Consider the following 24,312-nt stretch of genomic DNA (forward strand, 5'->3'; position numbering starts at 1 on the left):
TTGCTCTCCAGGTCTTTCCACCACTGCTGTTCATTGTTTTTCTGCTCTGTCCCATCATACGTTCCAGGGCTTCCCCAGCTACATGTTCCCAGGAGGTGGGCAGGATGGCAGCACCCCACACAAGGCCCACTGGCCCACTGTCAGCTCCCCTTTCCTCGCAGGCACGGCAGACAAGGCAGACAGACAGCCCCTCCGCCACATTGAATTACATTGCATGCTGCAGGAGGCAGCTTTACACACCCTGGGCTGACCAAGAGGGAGTCTGAAGTACGCGTGCTGAAGCCCTTCGGAAGCCTGGGCTTGCAGTTTGCTGTCCCAAGGAAAAGTTCAGCTGTAAGTGCAATGCAGTGACAAGTCTGGTCCAAAAGTCCCTCCCCTCTTCTCCCCTCCCCTGCAGTACACAGGGAAGTTGGTCGGTGCCAGCAGAAATGTCCCAGGAAAGCCACAGCGAGTGCCACCATGCACAAGGTAAGCTGCAAGCTCCCTGGCTCTGTGATCACGATCAGTAATGCATTCACAGGAGAGGACGGAAGAGCAGGGCAGCCAACACCACCCTCAGGACTGCTCGATGGCAGTACTGTCTCTACTCGCTGACGATGGCTGCATGTGTGCAGAGGGTCGTATGCTCTTGGTGAAGATATGCCAGTAGAGCTGGCAGGCTGTGTACCAAGCTCAAACCAGGCTCAGACTGCGGTGTCAGGTTTGCTTAGAACAAAGGAAATCACATTTCTTCCTGCCTTCCCCTGCTGCCCCCTTCTTGAATAGCCTTCCCTGCAGCTTAAGGAAGAGGCCCAGGTGGCAAACAGCCCCAGCTGTGCTGCCGGGGAGAGTGTGAGGAAACATGGAGTATTGCACGGCTGGAGTAGCTCACGGACCTGTCAGAGCTTGTGGAGAGCAGGACTCCCTTAATCACCTTTTCTCAAGGCACACTGCGTACTTTCCTCTGGTTTCACTGTTTGTGTCCCGCCTTTTCCCCTCCCATTTCATGTCACTCGTGCAGCTTTGCACTTAGATCTTCTGCTAGGCTTCCCATGCTCAAGGACCCCATTTGAACACAAGATATATCACCAGGTGCTTTCCCTTCCCCACCATGTCTTTAGACACTCTTTTTAGACCACTGACTATACATTTGAGTCTAAAAATGAATATTCAGCCCTCAAAATCTGTTGAAATCCAATTTCATGTACACATGCCTCAGCACAGATATTGACATCAATTTGGGGGGACTGTTCACATGAAACAAGGCATGGGATATCTACCCTGACCCTTCACCATCTCTTTTCTGCTTCTGGTACATGTATAAATAGATAAAATGTTCAGATGATAGTCTAAAGCTAGCTCCTCTTTCCTGTTTTCTCAGCCTTCTAAAAGCTTTTCTTAGAAGCAGAGCATGGAGAAAGCAAAGGGCTTACAGAGTAAGTGCTGGTGGTGTGTTCAGGGTGGCCTGAGCAGTAGCCATGGTTGGGGAGTAGCTGGGAAGATCTGAGTGAAGGAACCAGATCTTCCTGCTGGCCTCTACCATGGGGGTGATTAAAAGGAAAAGATGAAAGTATAACAACACCATGTTATCACTCTGTGATCTACAAACATCTTCTTGCCATGGAGAGAATCGAGAGCAAGGTGGGATATGAAATGAACCTGTGAGTTAAAGGCATTTAACTCTTGGACAGCTTGCTTTTTTTTTTTTTTGCACCCCTGCCCTCCCCCCTAATTTTTTTTTTTTTTTTCAGAAGGGAAGATTGGTTATAAAATGCAATAGGTTTGATGTTGCTTCAGGGAAGCAGGGTCAGTGCTGGAGTGGGTACATCCCATCAAGGTGCTGTTCTCTCTGCCTCCTGTGGTCATGGTCCAGGAGCTCGGCAATGGTGCAAAGGCAGAACATGTGTGATGGGCAAGCTGGGGCATTGCTTCAAGGGACAGAGCTAAGACGCTTAGCATGTGCGCTGGTTTTCAGAAGTTTTAAGTTTTGCTGAGCTCAGTACTCAGAAGCACACAATCTTGGCACTGCATTAATGCATATCTTTGCCAGTAAATTTCTTAGTGATTAAAAGAAGAAGAATTTTTCTCCTTATTACACATTTAGGCAGCTGCCATTACTCTCGGGCTGTGCAGGTGGCATGTTTTTGTTTCCAGTTTTAGGTGAAGGACCTGCTGAAATTCTGCAGAGTTCTTCTAGATTTGTTTTCTACTTTACAGAACTGAAACAGATGATATTTACAAGGCATAACTGCTGCAGAGCAGAAGAAGCCATTAAGTAGGATTTTTAATCAAAACCCCTTGACAACTCCATTCTTGCTGGTCACACTATCTCTTATACAATGGTAACACACAGTTCTCTCCCTCTCATCAGTCGTGTCCCCATAACATCTTTGCAATGTACAGCCACTACCATAATTTTCATCTTAACTCATCTCTAAGATATTAACTCTCTGAAAGTCACAGTACATACAAGACTTCTTGCTTGCTCTTGCTTATATATTTATAAATGGCAGCCCGTAGGGAAACCCTCCTTTGTTTTCCTTGGCTGAGCTGTGCAGTGAGCCAGATACTCACCTCCTGCATCTCCAGCCAAGTTCTTCCAGCCATATCCATGGTCCAGTTACTCTCCTCTTACAACAGTCCATCATGCCTTCCTCCCTATGCCAGTGCAGCCATCCCATTGTTCCCTACCACTTGGGGGTCCTGTATGTCCCGCCTTCATATCTCCTGTTTACTTAGAGCTGAAATTTGTGTTATCTTAATTCATCGCTCCCAGATTTTTTGAGATTTAGGTCTGCATTTTCATCATCCCTCCTGCAAGATTCTGCCTCTCATGAAGAGGTACTTCCCAAGCACAGTAAGGCTCTTCTTCTGATTGCAGCACAAATGCACCTCCACAAGGATCAGGGCTTCAGCCTGCTGGCATTTCCCCTGCCAGAGTGCAATCCCCAGGACTGGTGTAGGTTCAGGAGGGGACATGGAGGGCTGACTCCTTGCTGTGACAGAGTTCCCATCAGTCGTCTACAGCTGTTGACAACTTGGTAATTCTATAAGCTATAAAACTGGCTGGTTCTGTTTGATTCTAAAACTTTGATCAAGAAATTCCTCTTGAGGCCTAGGAAAACATAACAAACTCTACATTTAAATGGGAGCTTGGCAGACAAAACTATGGATAGTCCAAGAATCATCAAATTAACAAATGCGATGATGCAGCTCTGTTTTGTAAACACAGTAGATGCAGCTAAGCTCCCATGAAAAGCCACAAGGCTGTAAAAACTAAAATGTTTATTCTTCCATTACATTCAAGGATACTCATAAAAATAAAATAAAGTAAATAGACACTGAGATTAGAGGATTCCCATATATCAAATAAGGGAGCAATTCTGTACGTGGAAAAGAGAAAGAAATAGGGGTCAGTGATTTGAACTCTTTTCGTTTGTAATATCTATTTCCCCTCCTGCTGCTTGTCAGGACATAAAACCTGCATGTTTCAAGGAAGATTTTTATTTTGGAAAACTTCAAGCAGAGTGTCCAAAGAAAAAAACCTGTTGCCCATGGCAGTGCACATTTTCCTTAGTCATGCTGGCTGCAGAAGAGATGGTGCGTGTTTTGAGAGAGGGTTTTCCCTCTCGCAGGCTGCCCTAATGACTCCTTGTGATGTGTTTACTAGATGAATCATACAGAAGTGCTAAGGGGATGGAAGAGCTTCCCTTGTAGATATGCAGGCACCTCTGCATGTGATCCTCGGTTTGCTATACATGCCCAGGTATCACACTATACACAGACATATCCAGGCATCCCTTCAGGCCACACATAACACAGTAGCTTCACACTCTGTCTTCCATTTTGAGAAGAAGGGCAAAGCAGGAGTGCAGATACAAAGGTATGAGCAGCCTGAGCAGAGGCTCTGGCAGCCTCACAACCTCCCTTGCTTTTCAGCTGCTTGCAGATTCTTATGCTCTCAAATTTACAAGCATCTTCCAAGTCCCATGCAAAGCTTCTCCCACCAAATCTTTTCTTCCCTGCTTTTTTTCTCAAAAATTTTCTACTCCCTTTCTTGACCTTCCTTCTGCCTTCCTTGTTTTTAAAGTCTACCACTTAGGGCTCTCCACATAGTGCTGGGGAATCTGCGCCTTCAGATGCTCCTTCATGCCCCTTCAGAAAGCTCACTACTCCTGGCAAACCCTCCTGCCTTCTCACTCTCCATAATCCCTACTTTTCTCAGGACCTGAATTATTATCCCTGTAATTTGTCTTGTCTTTGTTTGATTTGCCTACCTTTCATGGCAAGCAGTTTAGAATAGGGACTACATCTTGCTCTGTCTCCGCAAGTTTGCTGCTATCTGCATCCCTTTAACAGCAATAAATCTTGAATCTGCCTTGCTATGCTTCTGAGACTGCTTCAAACTTTTTTCAGTCTGGGTCTGATGGAAAAACCCTCTGGCACATTCAGGTTGCAGAATGGGTCTCCCATAAGCCCCCAGGGATTCACACTGGACTTTCCCTGGGAGCACATCTCTTCCAGCTTTCACCAAGGCCCAGGAACACGGGGAGTGCTCAAGGTTCCCTGAGGGAGGGTCGTTTTCCCTACTCAAAACTGGAATGAAAGAAAGGACAAAAAATGAGGAAAATATTACTATAAATGGAGAGAATCCTGTTCCCGGCTGGCAGGGTATTTTGTGAGTCATGGTTATTTTCTTTTGAATACAGAGCTTCTCTGAGCTGATTAAGTGGAATTAACAACACGGTCAGGAATCCTCACAGTTCCCTGTTGCTCTGATCCCTGTGGCTCTTGTTTTACCTCTTCTGCTTTTGGGAACACTTGAGGAATTTATTAATGAGGCATGATTACAGAGGATTGTGGGTTTATAATCAACATTCTGGTTAATGCCGGGAATGGCTCTTTTAACTCCTCGGGAAGTAAAAACAAACACCAGAACCCACCTTCCCAGGCATGTTTGCTCTCCGAAATACCCAGAATAAAAACTGTCCTCAAAGCCGGCCAGTTATCCCTACTGAGACACTGCAGCTGCATTGCCAGTTCAGTGGAGGCTCCTGGGCAGCAGTGTGTCACAGGCTCCAGATGCCTCTCAACAGGCTCTAGGTGCTGGGGAGGCCACGGGCAGGAAAGGGTTTCAATTAACTGTCCAATTATTGCCCAATCTGGCATTTATTTGATCAAGTGATTTGTACTGTGTTCAAGGCAGGGAATACTGGATGCTGATTCTGAATGAAGGGTTGAGCTGAAAGGCACCCAGCAGGTCCTGGCACATCCTCTTGGGTTCAGAGGGATTCCTCACACATTGACTTAATTTCACCATTTGGGGTGAAACTTCTAAATCTATCCACAGACAGCAACTCTTGAAAATGGCCAGATGCTGCTAACAGTGCTGAGAGCCCAAAATTGGCCAGGAGTTCCTCCATCAGTAGAGTGACTTCCTTTGGATAACATGAAGATCTTCTGAAAAATCAGAACAAACCAAAGGCTCCCATGAGCAACAGAGCTAATGGAGTCTGGGTTTTGGTATATAGGTCTATGCTGCTGATAAAAGGAAGCCAGTCACTGATTCCTAGTTCTTAGGACAAGTAAAGCAAAGTGGCTGATTATACATCCCTGGCTGCTTGTGGAGAAGAATTGTCATGCCAGCAGAGCATTGGGTCCCTAAGAAACAATTATTATTCTTAGTGTGTTGTGTTTTTTTTTTCCTAAAGTGTTTGAAAATAAAGGTCAGACTTTGTTGTAGCTCATGTAAATGGGGATTTTATAGTATAAAACTGAGCATATATATGGCATGCTCTAGGGCAGAGCATATAGAAAGTGGTGATTCAGCACCTTTGGGATAGTGTTGAAGGACATATAGGTTGGGAGGAACCAAGTGTAGTGAGAAGAACTGATTCACGCTACCCGTGGACAAATTATTTGCCAAGTCAAGGCTGGTTGTTGTTTTGGAGAAAGGTGGTTGGGGTTGTGTAAAGCAAAGCTAAGAGGTGAACAAAGAAATAAGGTGTGTGGGTAAGCAGGTATCCAGAGGCTAAGCTGCCTTCATGGACCTCTTTTAGCAGTATGGATGCAGTGAGAACGTGTTTCTCATGAAGCTTTCCAGATATCTCATAAAAGCTCACAGTTGAGGCACTAACAAGCCTTTTGCCTGTCTACCCAAAGACATAATTTCACAGAACTTGCTGGGCTTTTTGGATACATTCACTTTGTCGAGAGTGGTTCAAAGGTTACTGAGATCAGACTGAGAAGCAGCTCCAGAGAACTGTGTATATGGGGCTGGCATGAATGCATATACCTCCTTTTGCTGGGAAATCTGGCTAATATCAGATCATACCAACTCCACTTTCTGGGTGTTTGTGGCTTTTTTTTGTGTTTTGTTGTTCTTGGTTGGTTGGTTGTGTTTTGTGTTGTTTTGTTTGTTTGTTTGTTTTAATTGTTTGTTTGTAGTTTTTGTTGTTTTGTTTTGTTTCGTTCTTTCAGGAGTGCTACAATTTCTGAGCACTCTGGCCCAGAAAAACATGACATCAGTGTAACCTGTAGCTCAGAGGGCGTGCGAAGCCCAACACTGTAGGATTTCCATGATTCTTACCTATCAGTGAAGGCTGCACACTGGCTTGTAGTCTTCCAGTGCTCCAGATCTGAGGCTGTAGCTTTTCTGTATTTCAAAGTGGAAATATTTCCCTTTCTAGAAGTTATTGCCTACCTTATGGCATATACCACAAGTTGTCTGTCTTCCAGGCACCCAGCCCAGTTCCAGGTAGGTCCATCAGTAACTTGCTGAAGTTTGGTACTCTCTAGTACATATATATAATTCTGCTTTCCTCAGTGAGAAGCTTCAGTCAAAAAGGTAGTTCTAGAAAAGTGTAGAGAGGCCAGTATAGTCCCACAATGTCATTCCTTGTTATCCAGAATCATTCACAATAACAATTATAAACATATTTCTCCTCCTCAAATATGGCAAGGAACTGGAAGCCCTGCACACCAAGCAGACCAGATTTCTTAAGGAAACAGGTCATTTTCAAACTGGTTTTGTAGTCAACGTCCCAGTTGCCATCACAGTCTCAAGGATAATTATGGAGTTGTAGTACAGGAACCAGTGACATCAAACTCCAGTACAGTCATATGAGGGAAGATCCAGCACGGGCTCTGCTCTTGGGCAGTTCTGTAAAAACTTGCCACTGAACCACAGCTCTCCTAGGGGAGGGCTGGGCTGGTGATGAGGAGCTGACATCTGGGGCCCTGTACTATCTGCACAGCCCACAAGGCTGCAGATACTTTCAGCCAGATGAGGCCCATTGGGATTTATGGGATTATTAGCATTATTGAGGGTTATGTTTGTTCACAGGGGAGAATATACCCTTTAGACTACATTACTCATTGTGTGAGTCACCATGTTTAATAACATAAGTTTCCTATATTTGGTATATGACCCAATACATTGCATTTCCATCCAGAATTATACTCTATATGAACACCACTAGGTTTATTTTTTCTATTGTAAAAGCTTAAAAACATAAAACTAGGTGCACTGCAAATTGATTTCACATGTTTGCATTTTTAATCTTTGCATAATCAGTTACAGGACTTGTAGTATTAAGCCAGATCAGCCATATGCTTTCTGATAGTATCTAGATTTTACCAAGTTTGTATATATTCTAATGGAAGACATGTTTACTTGACAGAGGAGGATTCCAGCGTTTGGCTAGGTTAGAACAAACAAAAAGAGCGTTTATCTTCAAGAACTTATAATTCTACTGGAACCAATAAGACTATTCAGGTGCTTACAGCTAAGCACGTGTATATTTGTTGGCATGGTTGCTAAACCATTGTTTTTGCAAGGAAGGAAGAGCGATCCATCATCATCAAATGTAACGCAATGCTGGGGGCTACTTCCATTACAGAGAATGGCAAAACTCCCATTGATTTGAATGGAAACAGGAGCAGGCTCTGACACTGAAGTACTAAGTTTGTGTAAACAAAAGATACAGTGAAAGCTCCTCATTACAAGTATTTATGGTGATTGTGGAGCCTGGGAATATCTTGGGTGTGGAGCCTCTGAGGTAAAGTGGTGTGCTGGGATTTCTAATGTTAGCTAGTTCAGAGCATGCCTTGGTAGTTAGAGTGGTGGTTGGCTAGAGGGCTTCTTTGTGGTCTCCTTAAGGCACAGAAATTGTGATGAGAATGTTATGTTTTAAAACAAAACGCTGGCTGCTGATGGCGAGCCTTGTGTAATCTTGAGGATCTTCTTGATTAATGATGAAAAATTATTCTCTCTTTGAAGTTTGGTGTAGCCCAGATACATGGGCGTTTCAATCTGTCTTGCCTTGACAACATACGAAACTCCACTGGTATGACAATGGTTTGGTTGGACTCAGATCAGAGGCAGCAAGCAGGACAGTGATGGCTTGGTTCTGCCTGGCACTGGCCTTCTGGCCTTGGGTTAGTCCAATGGTTAGCTTGTCAATAGCCTTGGTAAAATGCAAATGAGCAGCCAATCTCATATCCAGCCTCACCTCCACCCCTATTCCCCCACTAGCACAAAGAGGGAATGAAAACAGAGATACCCTAAATTAACTTATGAAAGACCAGCCTTCTAATTTCAGCTTTGACAGAATAAACGACAATGGTTTAGCTCTTATTAGTTCACTTTTCTCCAGTGTAATCATGCCCATCAGAATCACTGAGGCTGAATAAGGTCCATCAACATCAACACACTAACTTTGAGTATGTAGGTAGTGACTGCTAAAAGTGAAACTACCTCAAGCGGTTTCTGAGAAAGCATAAATTTCATTAAAACACATTTCCACCTCTAAATGTTTACTTCTTGACTTTCTGCTACAGTGAAATTAATTTTACTTTGTTTTAGTTTTATTACCCTTGTGTTTCTAGAGCACTGCTTATCATCTTCCTTGGGTTGGGGAACCTCAGGCTTTTCTGATGCAGGCCAACCCCATTACAAATGTCGCATAGATTATAAGTGTCAAACAGTTAGCTGAATTTGCCTTTACTATTCCTTTTCTCACACATCTTCAAGCAGTCAGCAGACCCCTTACTACATACAGGTTTCCAGTTGAAAATTACTGTTATAGTAAATTCTGGGGGGTGTGGCCTGAAGAAACACTTCTTTACAAAACAGTGTTTAGATCCAAACTACTCCCCCCGCTTTTTATTGAAAAGTGAATAACTGATTGTTCCATGATTTTAAGCACAAAAGCAGCATAACCAAAGAAGGGATACATAAAACAAGAGCGATTTGAGAATGTGTGAACTTCAAAAAAGTGTCAGACCCCAAAAAAAAAAATCCAGACCCCAAAGACCATCATGGTTACCTCATGTCTGCAGAGGTTAAATTCACAAAATTGTTCAAATGTATAATAAATACTTCGCATTTATAAATTTCTACATCTTCTTTTACTATTAGTTCATTAAATTTGAAATTAATGTAATGCATATTTCTCATTTAGGAACACAGCAGTTATTGCCTTGAACCCCAGATATGCCTTTAATCCAGATCTATAACAGTAGAGACTGATGGCAGAGAAATTAGAAGGTACAAGCAACCCAACAGAAGAAAATTATCTAACAATCTGCCACAGGTATATTTCCATTCCAAATGTTTCTTCATTTCCTGTTGACTCAAAGTATAAATGCTTATACTGCTAATGTATTTACTCAGTAGTTTTTATGATTTGTAATGGAATTGAGGGTACTCTTGCTTTCCAGAGGAGTGCGTTTAATGCTTTTGAATCCTTTAAGCTTTCGACTTCTGCTATACTGGGTGGAGGCAACTTCTATTCTGTAAACAAATATTTTTACATTTATATCACTTCACTTGAACTAACCTTTTCATTATTTTCAGCATCACTTTTCCTTTATTATGGCATTTTGTATGTCTTTCCTTTATTGTAACAGAGGGACCATAATAGCAGCAATTTCTTTAGTGTCATTCTCATAATTACAGTTTTTAAGTCCAATTCCTAGCATGTTATATAAAATACATTTGAATGCTGACTACTGCATTCTGAATAGGTACACTGTGTCTCACTCAGATGATATGAATGTGACATAGCAAACATTTCCCAAAAATCTTTAGTGCTTTTCAGTGATCAGACTAGCTCATCACAGTTTTAAAATATTTACATCTATGAATTGTGAAATCACTTTATTCTTACACTACTTCAGAATTCTTGGATGAATACTAGCTTGTCTTGACTACTCATTTTTCGTTGAGTTGCTAATTTATTACGCCTGCTCTTATTCCAATGCCTGTTTTTTACAGTAACTCCACATTTTTAAAACTGAGATGCAGGTGTTGGAGATGTAGGTGTGGGAGAAATAAGAATTCTACCAGCCAAGGGTTAAAGATTTTAATTCCCCTCGCCTTGATATGAAGGTTTTTTTTTCTGATTCTCTTATCATTCTGAAGCATAGTTTTGCAATGCTAGTGTCAACCTGATCCCTCCTAGGTGTTGTGAAATTTGTTTATATTTTGGTCACTATTATTTTAGTAAAAGATATAGCTACTCCTTGAACAAATTGCTAAATGTTACTTGGGATTGCAAAGCTGATCACACAATAAAAGAAGGCCATACACACAGAGTGCAATGGAAAATTGCCAGCTCTTCTAATAATAGCTTATTTTTAGGTGTTCTCTAATCTAGCCTTAGACCATTTAATAACTGTGTATGAGCAACAAAGAAATCTCTGAAATTTTTTGAGATTAATGGTTTTTCATAAAGATACTGTCAAGTCTCAGTTGTCCAGTCATAAAGGCTTAGTTTTTCTTTACTTTTCTCTCTTCAGAATAATTATTCCCCTGAACATTAGATTCAGGTTGAATCAGGTTGTGTGATTTGTTAGCCTTCTACAGCACAAATTTTGGTGATCTAGGAGGCAGTCATAATTATCCTGAAAACAAAGGATCTCTTCTTGGAGAAAAAGAAGAATATAAACAGGCTTTTCTGCATTTTCTTGGCCCACAGTCTTTCTGCGTGAGAAAGGCTAAATTACATCTTCTGCATGTGTCTGCCTTAGATGTTATACTGCAATGTATGTACTTGAAAGACATGATCAAACATGACCAGAAGAGAAGCCATTAAATGCAAAAATCTTTTGTGTGGATGCTGCCTCAAACATCACAATCTGTTTGTTCATCTCAGAATGGGAGAGGCTACACCATTAAGAGAAAAGAGAGTTTTTACCTGCAAGCCTTGACTTGAACCCCGGCAGCTTTTTACAAACTTAGTGCAATATAAAACCTACTCCTAGCTTTCACGAACATGAGATGCTCTGGAGTTTGAAGAAGACATAGCATGTCAAGTGTGTCTTTCTCCTCCTTTCAAGCTCTTTTCCCTGCAGCAAGGATGGGCTTTTGATTAATGCTGTGAAAAGTTCCTTGGATGACCTTCAAGAAGTCACTGGGAAGGGTTGTCATCGAGTCAATGAGCTCTGTATTAGGAGCCAAAACTCCCCATCCCCACTTGCAAAATGGAAGATAAAATACTCCTTCTATACTCCCGCTTTATTTTAAATTGATTCCAAAGCATGTATGTCAACAGTGAAATCATGGTGCATTTTTATATTTTTTGGTAGAATAAAATAGCCCAACTGAGTGTCATGATATTACAGATGATTACAATACCTCAGTACTTAAACTTCTGGCTGCAGCAGCATAGAGATAAATGAACCCTGTGTTTTTGTATGGTGTCTCACACTTCATTACAAAGTAATCTGATCCTAAGTTGTAGGAGTAACACACCATAACACTGTCTTGCTCTTAATAGAAGGAGATGGCAGTAGCAAAATGCCAAGGCTGGAAATGTTTTATTTTATAAAACACCGAGAAACAGGTGAAAGGATACACAGAATAAAAAATCTGTTTTCTTTGTGTACCTGTTTTAAGGGGATCTTATTGAGGTGGTACTTAGCAGTGCTAAAGGTTTGTTATGACTGTGACAGCAGTCATAACCCATGTAAAAATACTCAGACGTGACTCATCAAAAGGAGAGATCTTTGCACTCCTATAATTAATTTTGTAAGTTGCATAGGAGTTGTGCACAAATATCCCCCTGCTCACCATCATTCACTCAGAAGCAGAGGTTCTAAACCACGCAAATTCCTCCTGATTTTGCTGTTTGCTTGTATAGCCTGTCAGAGTTTGGAAGTGCAAAGCATTTTTTGTATGTTATCGTCTTGCCAATCATATAATTATAATGTAGGGATAAACATTATCCTCATTTTACAAATCAGCTTTAAAAATGAACAACAGAGTACAAAACCGCAAAATTTTTAAGAAAGTGGATAACATGACTCTGGTTTATGTGACCTCTTTTCATTACATGCAGTTATGTCTGAACTCTTGAGGTCCTGTGTGACATCTTCTGTTTATCTTCAAAGGGAATTGCCTCTTTCTATGGTGATTGATTAACCAGTCCAACGACCAGAGTTCACATTTGCAGCTTCCCTATGACATGTGTTTTAAGACAGCAGTTTGAGCCATTTTTTGTTTCCACTTTATTGTTTTCTGTAGGTGATGTTACGATCCTTTGTCTGGCTCAGGACTCTGGACTCAGAATAATTTCAAGGCTTAGATTCAGTTTTGATGGTACAAAATCTCGGAGCAATCCCTATGAGGTTTCAGCTCCGACTAGTGAGAAGATGGTGGGTTGTCCTGCTCTCCTGAGTTGCAGTCTTGGTCGCACCAAACGCAGTTCAGGAAGGAAGAGCCACTCCGGCCTCGACCCAGCACAGCGCTGGGTAGGAGGCGGATGGAGGCTTTCAAGTGCAAAAGGAAACATGGGAGATTGACAGGGCCTTCTGGTTCAGACCTGTGTCATATTTAATTCACTGTGACTACAGAGGCCCAATAACTGCTATACAGTTTTCCTCGCTTACTGTTAGATGTCTATATTTGTATTTTGACACTTTTAGGGACCTTGAATTTTGGATATACTGAGAAACCAGGGTTTGACTGGCTTTTGTCAGACTTCAGGTGAACACTGGAGCAAACTGGAACATTTTTACTTGTTGTTTGTTGTTGTTGTTGTTGTTTGTTTTGTTTTAAGTCGCTCTGACAGAAAAATGTTGTTCTTTGAGTATTCAAAAGCACAACAGTGTTTAGATAAATTGGCCTCAGAATCTGTTTCATCATAATGAAAGCATTCACATCTCTCCAGAGGATTATTTCCCTGTTTCTGCAGTGCTTTCCATGTGTGTTGGCCTTCCTAGGTTATTTTAATTTATGATTCTCAATGTAGCTACAGGCATTCTGCTGCTGGAACAGAGGGTGGTTTTGCAGAGCAAACATCTGTGGGGGTTTCCAGATGTAGGAAGAGTAGAAAAGTGGGTGTTATCTCTCAATGGGAAGAGAGGAATGTGGCTAACTGCAATACTTGGATATAACAAAGCATGTGCTGTACACTCTACCGCTTTAGAACAAAATAGAAAAGAGGAAGGCAATGTAAAAAATACTGAACATCGGGTCCTTATTTCGGTAAAAGACAGTAGGATTTGATATAGCTCATCATACCCACAGTCCACATACTTCTCTGTTCTGTCTTGGGTGTTTGTCTGCACCAGATGCATCTCTGTGAATGCTTATGTCCTGCAAAAATCAATGAACCTGAAGCCTGTGACTGAAATTAAACATATGTTGAAAGTTTTGCTTTATTAAATTCCACACGAGGGGTGATCCTAAGAGAGAGAGTATGAAAAAAATTGAAGTCCGCATGAAAAGGAAAACTGGGCGTGTTTTTATTTTTCCATGTCCATTGTCCACAACCTGGGACTGTTGAAAGCACAAGCACAAGGTGGGACTTTCCCCAGGAACTTCCCGTGTCGACACAGCTGGGAATGTCAGAGGTAGACAAGGATTCATAGATACCACAGAGACATTGCAGGAATCAGTCCTTGTTAGCAGAGCAAATTATTTTCTTTTTCAATCTAGGACTAGCTAAAAGAAATTCTGCCTCATTTCAATCTTCCGTTGGCTAACTGAGGTCACACTTTTGCTGCTGCATCTTAGGCCACGTGAAGCATCAACTGCCAATTTCAGCTACAGACAAGGAGCCTGCCTCCTACTCAACACGTAGTGGGTGTCAAAGGAAACTTGGCTAAAAGTCTTTTGATAAATAATTAAGCTTAATATGTATTTTCTCTCAGGTTTCACTTGGTGTGAAACTGCCTGAGAGACATGTTTATATATTAACAGCACATAAGGAAAGAGAACCAAAACACAGCAGAAACAGATAGCTGGGACAAAACATGTGCAGGGAACTTCTTGAAGCTGGGCTGAAGATCAGACAAGCTTATAAAAAGTGCAGGGAATGCTCATTACAGACTGAGTCAGCCCAGCAGCTGCAAGGCTCCTCCCTCATCGCTTCACTGGTTTTATTGTTGTCCCGAGCTGCTGGCAGGCACTCGAGAGAATTCCTCTTGGCCTCTCTGCTGGGTGCAATCAAGACTGGGCTCTTGGTGCTCCTGTTGTCCTTGTGAGGTCTTGCTTGATGTGACCTCTTCTGATGGGATGCAAAGTGCAAGGGAAGCCATGAGCACTGTGTGGACCTGACCCACACACTGTCCTGGGAAGAGCACAGCTGAGCTAAAATGAAAGAAACAACAAATGGTACCAGCGCACCAGATGAATGCTGACTTGAACTGCAAGCTTCGGATGCTCAGAATAGATCCCTCTTTGGCTGCAGGTGTAGTCTTCTGCCATACAGCTAATATTAGTTCAGACTGGTGTGTTTTTCAGATGTTACCTCTCAGGTCCATTTTGGATTGGGCATTCACCGTTAGCCTGTCTCTTGCTGCTTTCTCAACTACTGAACATGCAAATCTGTTTGCACCAGCATGAAATCTGCTCATTTTGAATTGCACCATTTCTCTCCTTGTTGCTTCTTTTAATGGTTATTTTTCAAGAAACAAAGACCTGGAATGTAAGGAAAAAGGCAATAGTTTTCTTTCTCTTGTCTTTGTCACTGTGAGACTGTTGGTTGGTCAGTAAAAGCATCATGTCGTAATCTCCAAGGACAGCCTTAGTTCTCTCTGAAGTAACTGTTGTTTCCTGCATTTTCTAGTCTGAGTCATAACAGCACTGAAAGGATTAGCAGTTGCTGTGCTCCATTCTAAAAAAAATTTTAAAAATTGAATTCTATACATCAAAAAGCATTAAAACAAAAAAGATGATGAAAGAAGAGTTCTGGTGTGATCCTCCCTTACTGCTGTGAAATAAACTTAACTTTGGCTGGTGGGAACCTAGTGCATTGACCTGTCTGACATCAGAGCCAGCCAGGAGGATGCAGCCACCTGCATGTTTTGTCTATGAAAATCCAAGCCTTGGGAGTATACATTCATCTTAGAAACCCCTAGGTTGTTGCTTTGATCTCAGAAAGCCAGACACTGGTTCCATCAGTGCAAAGAATCATGATGTATCACCCCAGGTTAATGTGTCCTTCCTCTGACAAACTTCAGAGTGTAGACAGTTAATCAGAAACACCGATCTGCTATACAGCACATGTTACCAAGCAGCCCCTTCCTCAAGTGTCTGCTAAGTTTATTGGGTTGCTAAATGATACAGCTCCCTCCCTCCCATGCTCCAATAGCCTTGTCTCATGTCATATATATGCAGATAATTCTTACAGAAAAGCAGTAACTCAGCACATTTCTTATTTTTTTTAGGAATCAAATCATGAGTCCTTATTTCTGAGTTGAAATCTGTTGCACTAAGTCAGCAAGTGTTTATGGTCGTCCTTAAGGGTGAGGCACCACTACTCTCAAGTCTCCTTCCACTGAAGGTTGTGGGCACTGATTAATTGCACTGCAGCAGAGACATGACAAGTGTGCTAGCAAAAATCTGTTGTGGATTCCTTCCCAAAATGAAACTGTATCCATGGTACAGCACAACTGACTTTTGCAGCCAGGCGGGAGAAAAAGGAAACATCAGGAAATGATTGGGTAAACCCACCAAGAGGCATGTTCAGAGGTGATTTACAACAGCAGGTACAAATTAAAAACCTGAAAGACAATATTAATGTAGCTTATGCCGGAGAACCTTGACTGCCATTTTGTGTGACTGCCCGATGTGATTGCATATAAATCTTGTGTATATACTGCAATGGTACAGTCCTAGGAAAGCCTCAGTTCACCTTTCCAAACAGGCCAGCAGAACACAATAGCACCATTTTAATCTCCACCAAGATTAAATCTGAGCACTCCAAATCAGACTTTTCCTTTCATTGAATGTAAACAATAAAATCTCACTGTGAAGCCCTTTCCTGCTTCACTCAGCAATGGGCTCTTATATTTCACCTTTCTTATTTAGAGCATGAAAATATTCCAAGTTAAAACACACTTTAAATAAAATTATGTTTTATATTCACCATAATGCTTCTGAAAATCTGTTTTATCCTGGCTGTATAGAGCTGGAGGAAATCTGACCTGAGCAACTCTCAGAAAGAGCTTTTTAAGCACCAGGGTCAGATTGTTATGTCATTTACTCCTCTCTAAACCCAGAACATAGCTACTGATTTCTGCAGTGCTGGTCCAGAGTTACATAACAGAAAATCAGACAAAAACGTATACTTTGTTTTTGCAAGACTCTCTCATCACAGGTCTCACCCTTGCAGCACTCTGCTCCAAGTATCTTGCGCTACCTCCTGCTACCTCCAAGCACCCTTCCACAAAGACATCCTTGCACACTTGGAAAATCAGGTACTTGCAAGTGCAGCAAAAGCCTTGGCGGTGCCACGCTGGCTCCCTGGCCTCTGCCTTCACCAGGCACTGGCTGGGAGCATCTCCAACTCGCCTCTGCAGGAAGCAGCCTTCATGCAGGGTGGGTCCTCCTGCCCGTCCCTGCACACCCCAGCGGAGACAAGTATGCCCCAACACCAAAAAACAGCTTTAACCCTCTGCAGCCAAACTGTGAGGTCAGCGAGGGGCCACTTGTAATGTGACATCCCATGTGTACTGCCTTGCTCTGTCGTTTGGCACGCATCATTCTTTCTGCAAGGAATTTTAGATAGTGCCAGTCATCTTAAAAAAACGCAATTGACTTTCTAATCAAATCACAGAGGGGGAGGGGAGACCAAGAAAAAGAGGAGAAACTGGCAGGGAAGCCAGTGACTGTGGTGTGTAAATCATTAAACGCTGAGTGGTGCTCAAATGTATATGTTGAGAAAGCTTCATTTGCCCTCCCCTCCTCAAAGACTAATTTAGAACATATCACAGTTTTTGCAAAGGCTTTCCCAATTATATTGTGCTGCAAATCCTGTCTGATACAACCTTCAAATATTTATGTAAACTGAAATATGTCTGGAAAGAAGTCAAAACAAAACAAATATACCACACAATCTCATTCCCACATACCCCTCCCTCCTCATTTACATTCATACTAAACCCTTTCCAACTGGTTCCCAACTGTTAGGTGGTGGTTAATGAGTGATAATTGCAGAGACTGTTTCTCTGAGTGTACGGATGGCCTTGCATCTTGCCAAACAATTTAGTCTGGAGTTTTCAGCAATTGCAAAATGCTTTTGCCGCAAATTTTCTGGTTTGTGTCTCCAAGTAGTACAGTAGTTTGTGGATCTTTATTATTTGTTGTTATTGATAGTGTTTAGAAAGAGCTAGACTTTTTAAAAATTCAAGTTGAAGTCTTTCTACTCTAGGGTCCAGGCTGTGTTTACATACCATAGCCTTCTTAGTTGACAGATGCCCGTAAACTCAGGCTAGACATGTTTAAAATGCAGCTACTTGTAAAACTCTGTTGTACCATTTGCAAATTGCAGCTGTCTTTCTGTTTGCAGAGATGTGTTTGACACATGCTGCCCGTTTGCTTCCCAGAGGACCAGTGACGCTGAGCAGCGTGAAGGATGTGTGTGAAATGTGCCACATTCTCAACTGACTCCTCTATGTGACAGTCCCCGTCCTCCTGGAGGTGATGAAATCCAGCAATCTTATTGACTTCAGTGGTGGAGAATGCTGCCAGGGCTGGGGTGCTCAGGGTGCGACAGGCAGCTCCCTGCTGGGGGATGAGGTAACGTGGCAGGCTGCGTCTGTAGTGCGCTATGTCAAGGAATCTGGGGATCCCTGCTCAGCAAGTACCCGAAGTTGTTTGTTTCTGAGCATCCAGTGTCTTGTGGGACAGGTCCTTGTGGGGAAAACGGTGTTCCTCCCTTCATGGAACCTTCAATCCAGCACTTCTGCCTTACGCGAGGCATTTTAAATTGTGCTTTTACCCATATGCAGGTGTTTCAAAGCCTTCATTTGGAAAGCAGATTGCATCTTCTGCTGCTATGGAAGGTCTGGAGGATCCTGCCATGCTGAGCAGACTCAGGGAAGCCATAAATTGAAGATGCACAAAATCTCAAAGCCACTGAGGTGGCCACATCCTCCTGCTCTGCAGTAGCAGGAGGAAAATGCAGAGCAGAAAACAGCCACCCCCATGATGCTGTAATTATGATTGAGTGCTCGTGGTGACCTCAGAAGCATGAGGGAAAAAATGCATTTCCAAGTGGATTATTTTTAAGAGTCAGATGTGCTGATCTGCTGTTATGGGAATATTTGCAAACAAGAATGAGATTAACTAAATCTGGAATCTATATAGCTTTGGGAGATATTTGGGGGGAGGAAACTAAGTCAGTCACCATGTTGACAGTACAACAGCAAGAATAAAAGGTGGTGGTGTACCCTATTTATTGTTTTCATTTTTGTAAGGGTTTGAATATGTGACATAGATCCAGGTGGGACTAAAAGCTGTGACACCTGATAGAGCCCCAACCCTTTTTTTTTTCTCCTTTTTTCTTTCTGTCTCTAAAAGCACAGCTCTGCCTATATTAAGTTTTGTCTGAATTCTCCCTGCTGGCACTTTGTCTCAGTTCCCCACCAGCTATCTGAGGGATGGGACACTCACGCAGTCAGGATCTCCATTTTGGTTTCTAAGAGACTGCCAACACAAGCACATCACCACTCCTTTCCTGCTGCCTGGTGGCCTCATGAGCAGGAATCTTATCTAGGAGAGCATTCCCGACCTCCAAAAACAGACCTCAAGGAAAGATGCTGTGTCCAGGCTGGTTCCATATTGGTGGATCAGTCCTGCCAAACCAGAGAAAGTTTGAGTTTGGATTAAATTTTGTTCTTTCCTGCAAAAATTTCCAAGGGAGTGTGCTTCAGCTGATTTCTTCTCTTGCTTTTGAGACAATATCTTGCAAATCTTTGTCTCCTCTCAAACTTCACTGATCCTTTCTTGGTGATCTCTTAAATGAGAACGGAACATGGATTTTAGTTATTTTTCTCCAGAAATTGCATTATGAGGGAACATCTTTCATCTCTTATGAAAAACAAAGGTTTAGGTAAGGATGTTTCTGTTATTTAATAGACCATCCTGAAAATGCTTTCTGCACAGACTACTCATCTCTGAAACTTCACTATGTGGAAGATTAACAGCACTAAGACATATTTTATGTCAATAGTTATTTTCAGTTGGGCTTGTTCTGCTGTTTTTCTAAGATTACACAGCAACAGAAAACTACAGCTAGCCTCAGTGGAAGCCAATCAGCTCCAGTCTGATGAAATACTAGAAATGGCTGGATTTTTCTCAGTAAAAATTCTTCACCCTGAATATGGTTAGGCAGAACTAATTAGAGAAAAGAAGGAGAAAGAGATGGCTACATTAAATACGTGTTGAGTATTTGTTACAGCAAGACTCAAAGTGGGAATCTGACTCTGGGTGAGGTAAAGGAATATACATGCATTGTTTCTTCTATGTGTGATTATTACATTACATCTTTTTTAGACATCTAACTTTTTAATCCTTCTTTTTTTGGCACCAAAACAACATTACTGAAGTGGGAGTAGGCAGATTTTAAACTGACAGCTCCTAAGTTGTACCCTCTTTAAAATTTAGAGAGCTTTGTTGCCAGGTGTGTCTTCTCAGGTTTTTTTAAAGCTCTGGAATTATTCTGATATTTATCAGCCGACTTCATGGAAATCTTTTGGTGGAGACTAGACAGCTGGTAAACTAGTTAATGAAATACAAAATCTTCAGTCTTTTCTTATTCTGATATAACTTTGTCACAAGACTTCTTTAAAAAAAAACAAACAAACCAAACCCCACAAACTTTCAGAAACTACAGACAGATCATAGGTAACGCATCTAGGCTTCGGAAATGGTAGCATTTAGAGCATTCATAAGGGGTGATGCTTCTAAAGCTGGAGCTGGTTTATGCCTCTAAACAAGGGGTCGTAGTGAGAAGTCCTAACCACCTGCTCTGAGAGTGCTCCACCATTTCAAAGCACCAAATTTACACACCTTTTAAAACTGAGATAATCTCCTACTTAGCTCTCTCATGTGCAGCCTGCCATAATAATAGAGTCAAAGCACTTTTGTTACATAGGTCATTGGATTATAGGATCCAAGATATTAAAAAAAACCCATTTTCTTTTAGACGAAAGAAAGTCATCTGTTTTTTGAAAAAGTATAGGGCACTGAATTTCTAGAAATATAATAGACCGCAAAAAGACTAAATGAACAAAAGTTGCTCTCAGCCACTGACACTGAATATTGATAACTTCCTTAATGTTCCTGATGGACCTCACACACACACCCTCTGGTATCAAGACAACTTCTATCCCATTCAAGAAAGAAGCTTTTAATCTCTTACTTTTAACAGTGGAAGATGCAAAGGTGCTAAGCAATTTTAATGGGAAGCAGAATCTATCGTCATTCAGGTGACATTTATATGTTTTCAGCTCATCTTACAGAGTCATAAAATGTCTGAAGGTGCCTCTGGAGGTCACCCAGCCCAGCCCCTCTGCTCAAACAAGAGTCACTACGTGACTGTGTCCAGTCAGATTGTAATGCTTTTGAGGATAAAGACTCCACAGCTTTTTTTTTTTTTTGGCAACCTCTTCCAGTGCTTGATCACCCTCAGAGTGACAAGAGTCTTTTATTACATTTAACCGGAATGTCTTGCATTTCAGTTTGTGCCCATTGCCTCTTGTCCTTTCACTAGATACCAGTGACAAGACCCTGCGTCTGTGTTGTTTACTCCCTCCTTTCAAGTATTCAGACACATTGATAAGTTTCCCTGAGGCTTCTCTTACCCAGCTGATCAGTCACAGCAAACTCAGCCTTTTATTGTATGTCAGCTGTTTCAACTCCAATCATCTTTGTGAATTTTTGCTGGACACACTCCATTATGTCCACGTGCTGTTGGTTGTCTTCAACACAAAGGCTCATTTCTGGCTTATATTCAGCTTGTTATTCACTAGGATTCCCAGGTCCTTTTCTACCAACTACTTTCTAGACAGTTAGTCCCCAGTGTGTATTGGTGCACAGGGCTTTTCCTCTCCGGGTGCAGGACTTTGCATTTCCCTTGTTGAATTTCACAAGGTTGCCCTCTGTTCATTTCTGCAGTCTGTTGAGGTCTGCTGAATGGCAGAACAACCATGTGGTGTATCAACCACTCCTTCCAGTTTTGTAGCATCTGCAAACTTGCTGAGGGTGCACTTTGTGCAATTGTCCAGGTCATTAATGAAGAAGTTATACAATATTAGCCCAAATATTGACTGCTGGTGTCCCCCACTAGTGACGAACCCCGAGTTACATTTTGTATTGCTGAGGTTCACCCTTTGAACATGGCAGTTCAGCCAGTTTTCAGTCCGTTTCACAGTCCACTTAGCCTGTACTTTCTCAGCTTCTTGATAAACAACATCCACTGTTCTCCCCTTCTCCACCAAACTAGATAACTCATTATATAAGGTTGTCAGGTTGGTCAGGAGAGGCTCCCCATTCCCAAGTCCATGCTGACTATTCACAATCACCTTCTTGTCCTTCATATGTCTGGAAATGGTTTCCAGCATTATTTGCTCCATCACTTTCACAGTGACCAAGGTGAGGCTAACAGGCCTGTATTTCCCCAGATCTTCCTTCCTGTCCTTCCTGAAGACAGGAGGGACATTTCCTTTCTCTCAAGCTGCAGGAACCTCTCTCAGTCCTCATGACCTTTCCAAGATAAGCAACACTGGCCACCTCCCTCAGCAGTTGTGAGTACATCCTATCAGCCACCATGGATTTGTGCATGTCCAGTTTCTGTAAGCGTTCCTGCACCTGACCCTCCTCCACCACAAGTACGTCTTCCTTGCTCTGGACTTTCCCACTGCTCTCAGGGATGTCGGATTGCTGAAGGCAGGTTTTACCAATAAAGACCAAGGTGAAGAAGGTCTTGAGCACCTCAGCCTTTTCCATGTTCATTCTCTTCAGGTCCCCTGCTCCATTTAGCAGTAGGCCCATATTTTTCCTAGACTTTCTTCTGCTGCTGAAGTACCTGCAAAAGCTTGTCATGTTACTCCTCACCTCCCCGCCCCGAGTTTTTCATTCTATTTTTGGGACAAAACTGAGATCTCATGGACTGAAGGCTCAAACTGGCCTTAAAATAACATTTTTCCTTCTAATATGATTGTCTTTAACTTAGCTACCATGTGAAAAGAAAATAGTAGAAACATAAAACATAAGATCAGGGAGGTGACCAGTTTTCCTGTCACTGAGCTTGTATTTCCCATGTATCTTTTGCATAGAAGTCATTACTCAGAAATTTTTTAGTCCTTCCTATTTCTTCAACTCTCATTCTCAGGGAGGTAATAATTGTGGAACTTCCCTAAACTCTTCCCAGTGCTGCACTTTTTTGTGATGAACATTCAGAAGGTGATGCTGCCAATGCACTTGAGATCCTATAACTTCTGTAACATATGTCTTATTGGTAGTACCTTCTTAATATAGCCTTGCTTCTTAAGCATCACACTGATGTTTGGATTCACTCATCTGACCATGCTAAGAAGTAAATCTTGTTCATATGAAAAGTGATAGGAAATATCGGTGCAATCCCAAGTTCTGTGTGCTGCATGAGCTTCCTCCACCTATTTGAAGTTTGACAGTAACATGCTTTTTGGAACAACATGTAGAGCAGTTCAAATGCAATCCCCATGCTCTGATAAAACACAGGGGCTTGCATCTGCCTCAAGGTCTAATATCCCTGCAAATTCTACTCCTTTAGAAGATGGGAAAGAGATTATATTCCCCAAACCTCTATTCATTACAGGGCCCCATGTGAAATGTCAATCACAAGAACATGCAGATATTCACAAGGAGATAATTTCCCATGTAAGTTTAAAATAAATTAGTAAATGACGCTAATACTTAGATAATGGCTGTGAGGGCCTTGTTTTATAATAAACCCTATTTTGAGATTAATAAAGGCAGTTCACTCCTTTCTACATTGTTGTTTCTGATTATCTACATGTTCATAAATACAACTTTCTGTTGTTTTAACCTTAGCATTTAAAGACTTTGTAGCTGAATTTATTAATGGTTATTTATCTGCTCACCTCAAACATCCATACTATGAACATGCACTTCAGGATCTCCAAGAGACCTCTCGACTAACTTTAAAAGTGTAATTTCATTCCATTGCAAGCTTCAGCTGACAATTTGTAGGTGTGTGAAGTCTATCTGAAACTAACATGACATTGAAACTGTCTTCTTATAGCAGCAAAATCACTAGTCTCCATTAATCATCAACTAATTGCTCCCCATATTTCATATTTCCACTTTAATTTGGGGGTGTGCACAACAGTAGATGAATCATAATGTATTCAAGCTTTAGTTTTATATATGTGAAAAATCTAATCATTCCTTTATGGACTTAAATTGAGTTGCAGAAACTAAGTTTTATCCCTGATGTTAGAAAAGCCTATGAATTAAAAACTGCACTTTAACAAGAACAATAGTAAATGAACACAAAAATGGGTAGAAAGGGCAAAGGAAAAGTCAGAAGCCTGTGAATGAGTAGAAACACCAAGTTATCCTCTAGACTTCATATGAAAATAATCTGTCTTGTCCTGTAGTGAGATTTTGGGGAGGTAGACAAATTCCCTGCCAGGAGAGAACACAATTTTGTCAGATTAGAATACATGGTATCTCTTCCTACCAAGTAAAGAGGTCAAAGACATCAGACTTGGCAACATCTGCATTCAAAATGCCAGATAAAACAACTGTCTCCAAATGTAACATCTCCTCCAAGCATGTACAGTCTCTGTATTTCCTAAGGACCTACATTATCCAGTGCTGGTATGTGTGTCCTCACCCAGAACAGGTGAAGAAAGTCCTCCTGGTAGTGGACTCATGGTTGTTTGGTCTGTGGGCCTGGCCCTATGCAGAGGCACACCAGCACATTTTCTTTCCCTTGAGAATTGTTGTCATTTAAGCTCAAACTGCTGGTTTGGAGTATGACACACTCCACCGACATGAAGGTTCAGTCAGCAGTGGCAGGTACAACTTCC

At 41.8% G+C, this 24,312-nt stretch overlaps 1 long non-coding RNA gene across 2 annotated transcripts in view; it reads left to right on the forward strand.

Annotated features, from left to right (window-relative positions):
- The first annotated feature begins 397 nt into the window (after positions 1–397).
- Positions 398–24,312, forward strand: part of LOC139826468 (uncharacterized) — a 34,968-nt gene continuing 11,053 nt past the window's right edge. For both annotated transcript variants that reach the window (XR_011736548.1, XR_011736547.1), the window contains exons 1-3: positions 398–468; positions 9,444–9,575; positions 17,781–17,911. This is a non-coding gene — a long non-coding RNA (uncharacterized lncRNA). The remainder of the gene's footprint in view (positions 469–9,443; positions 9,576–17,780; positions 17,912–24,312) is intronic.

Source organism: Patagioenas fasciata, chromosome Z (genome assembly GCF_037038585.1).
Source record: "Patagioenas fasciata isolate bPatFas1 chromosome Z, bPatFas1.hap1, whole genome shotgun sequence".
Lineage (NCBI taxonomy): Eukaryota > Metazoa > Chordata > Aves > Columbiformes > Columbidae > Patagioenas > Patagioenas fasciata.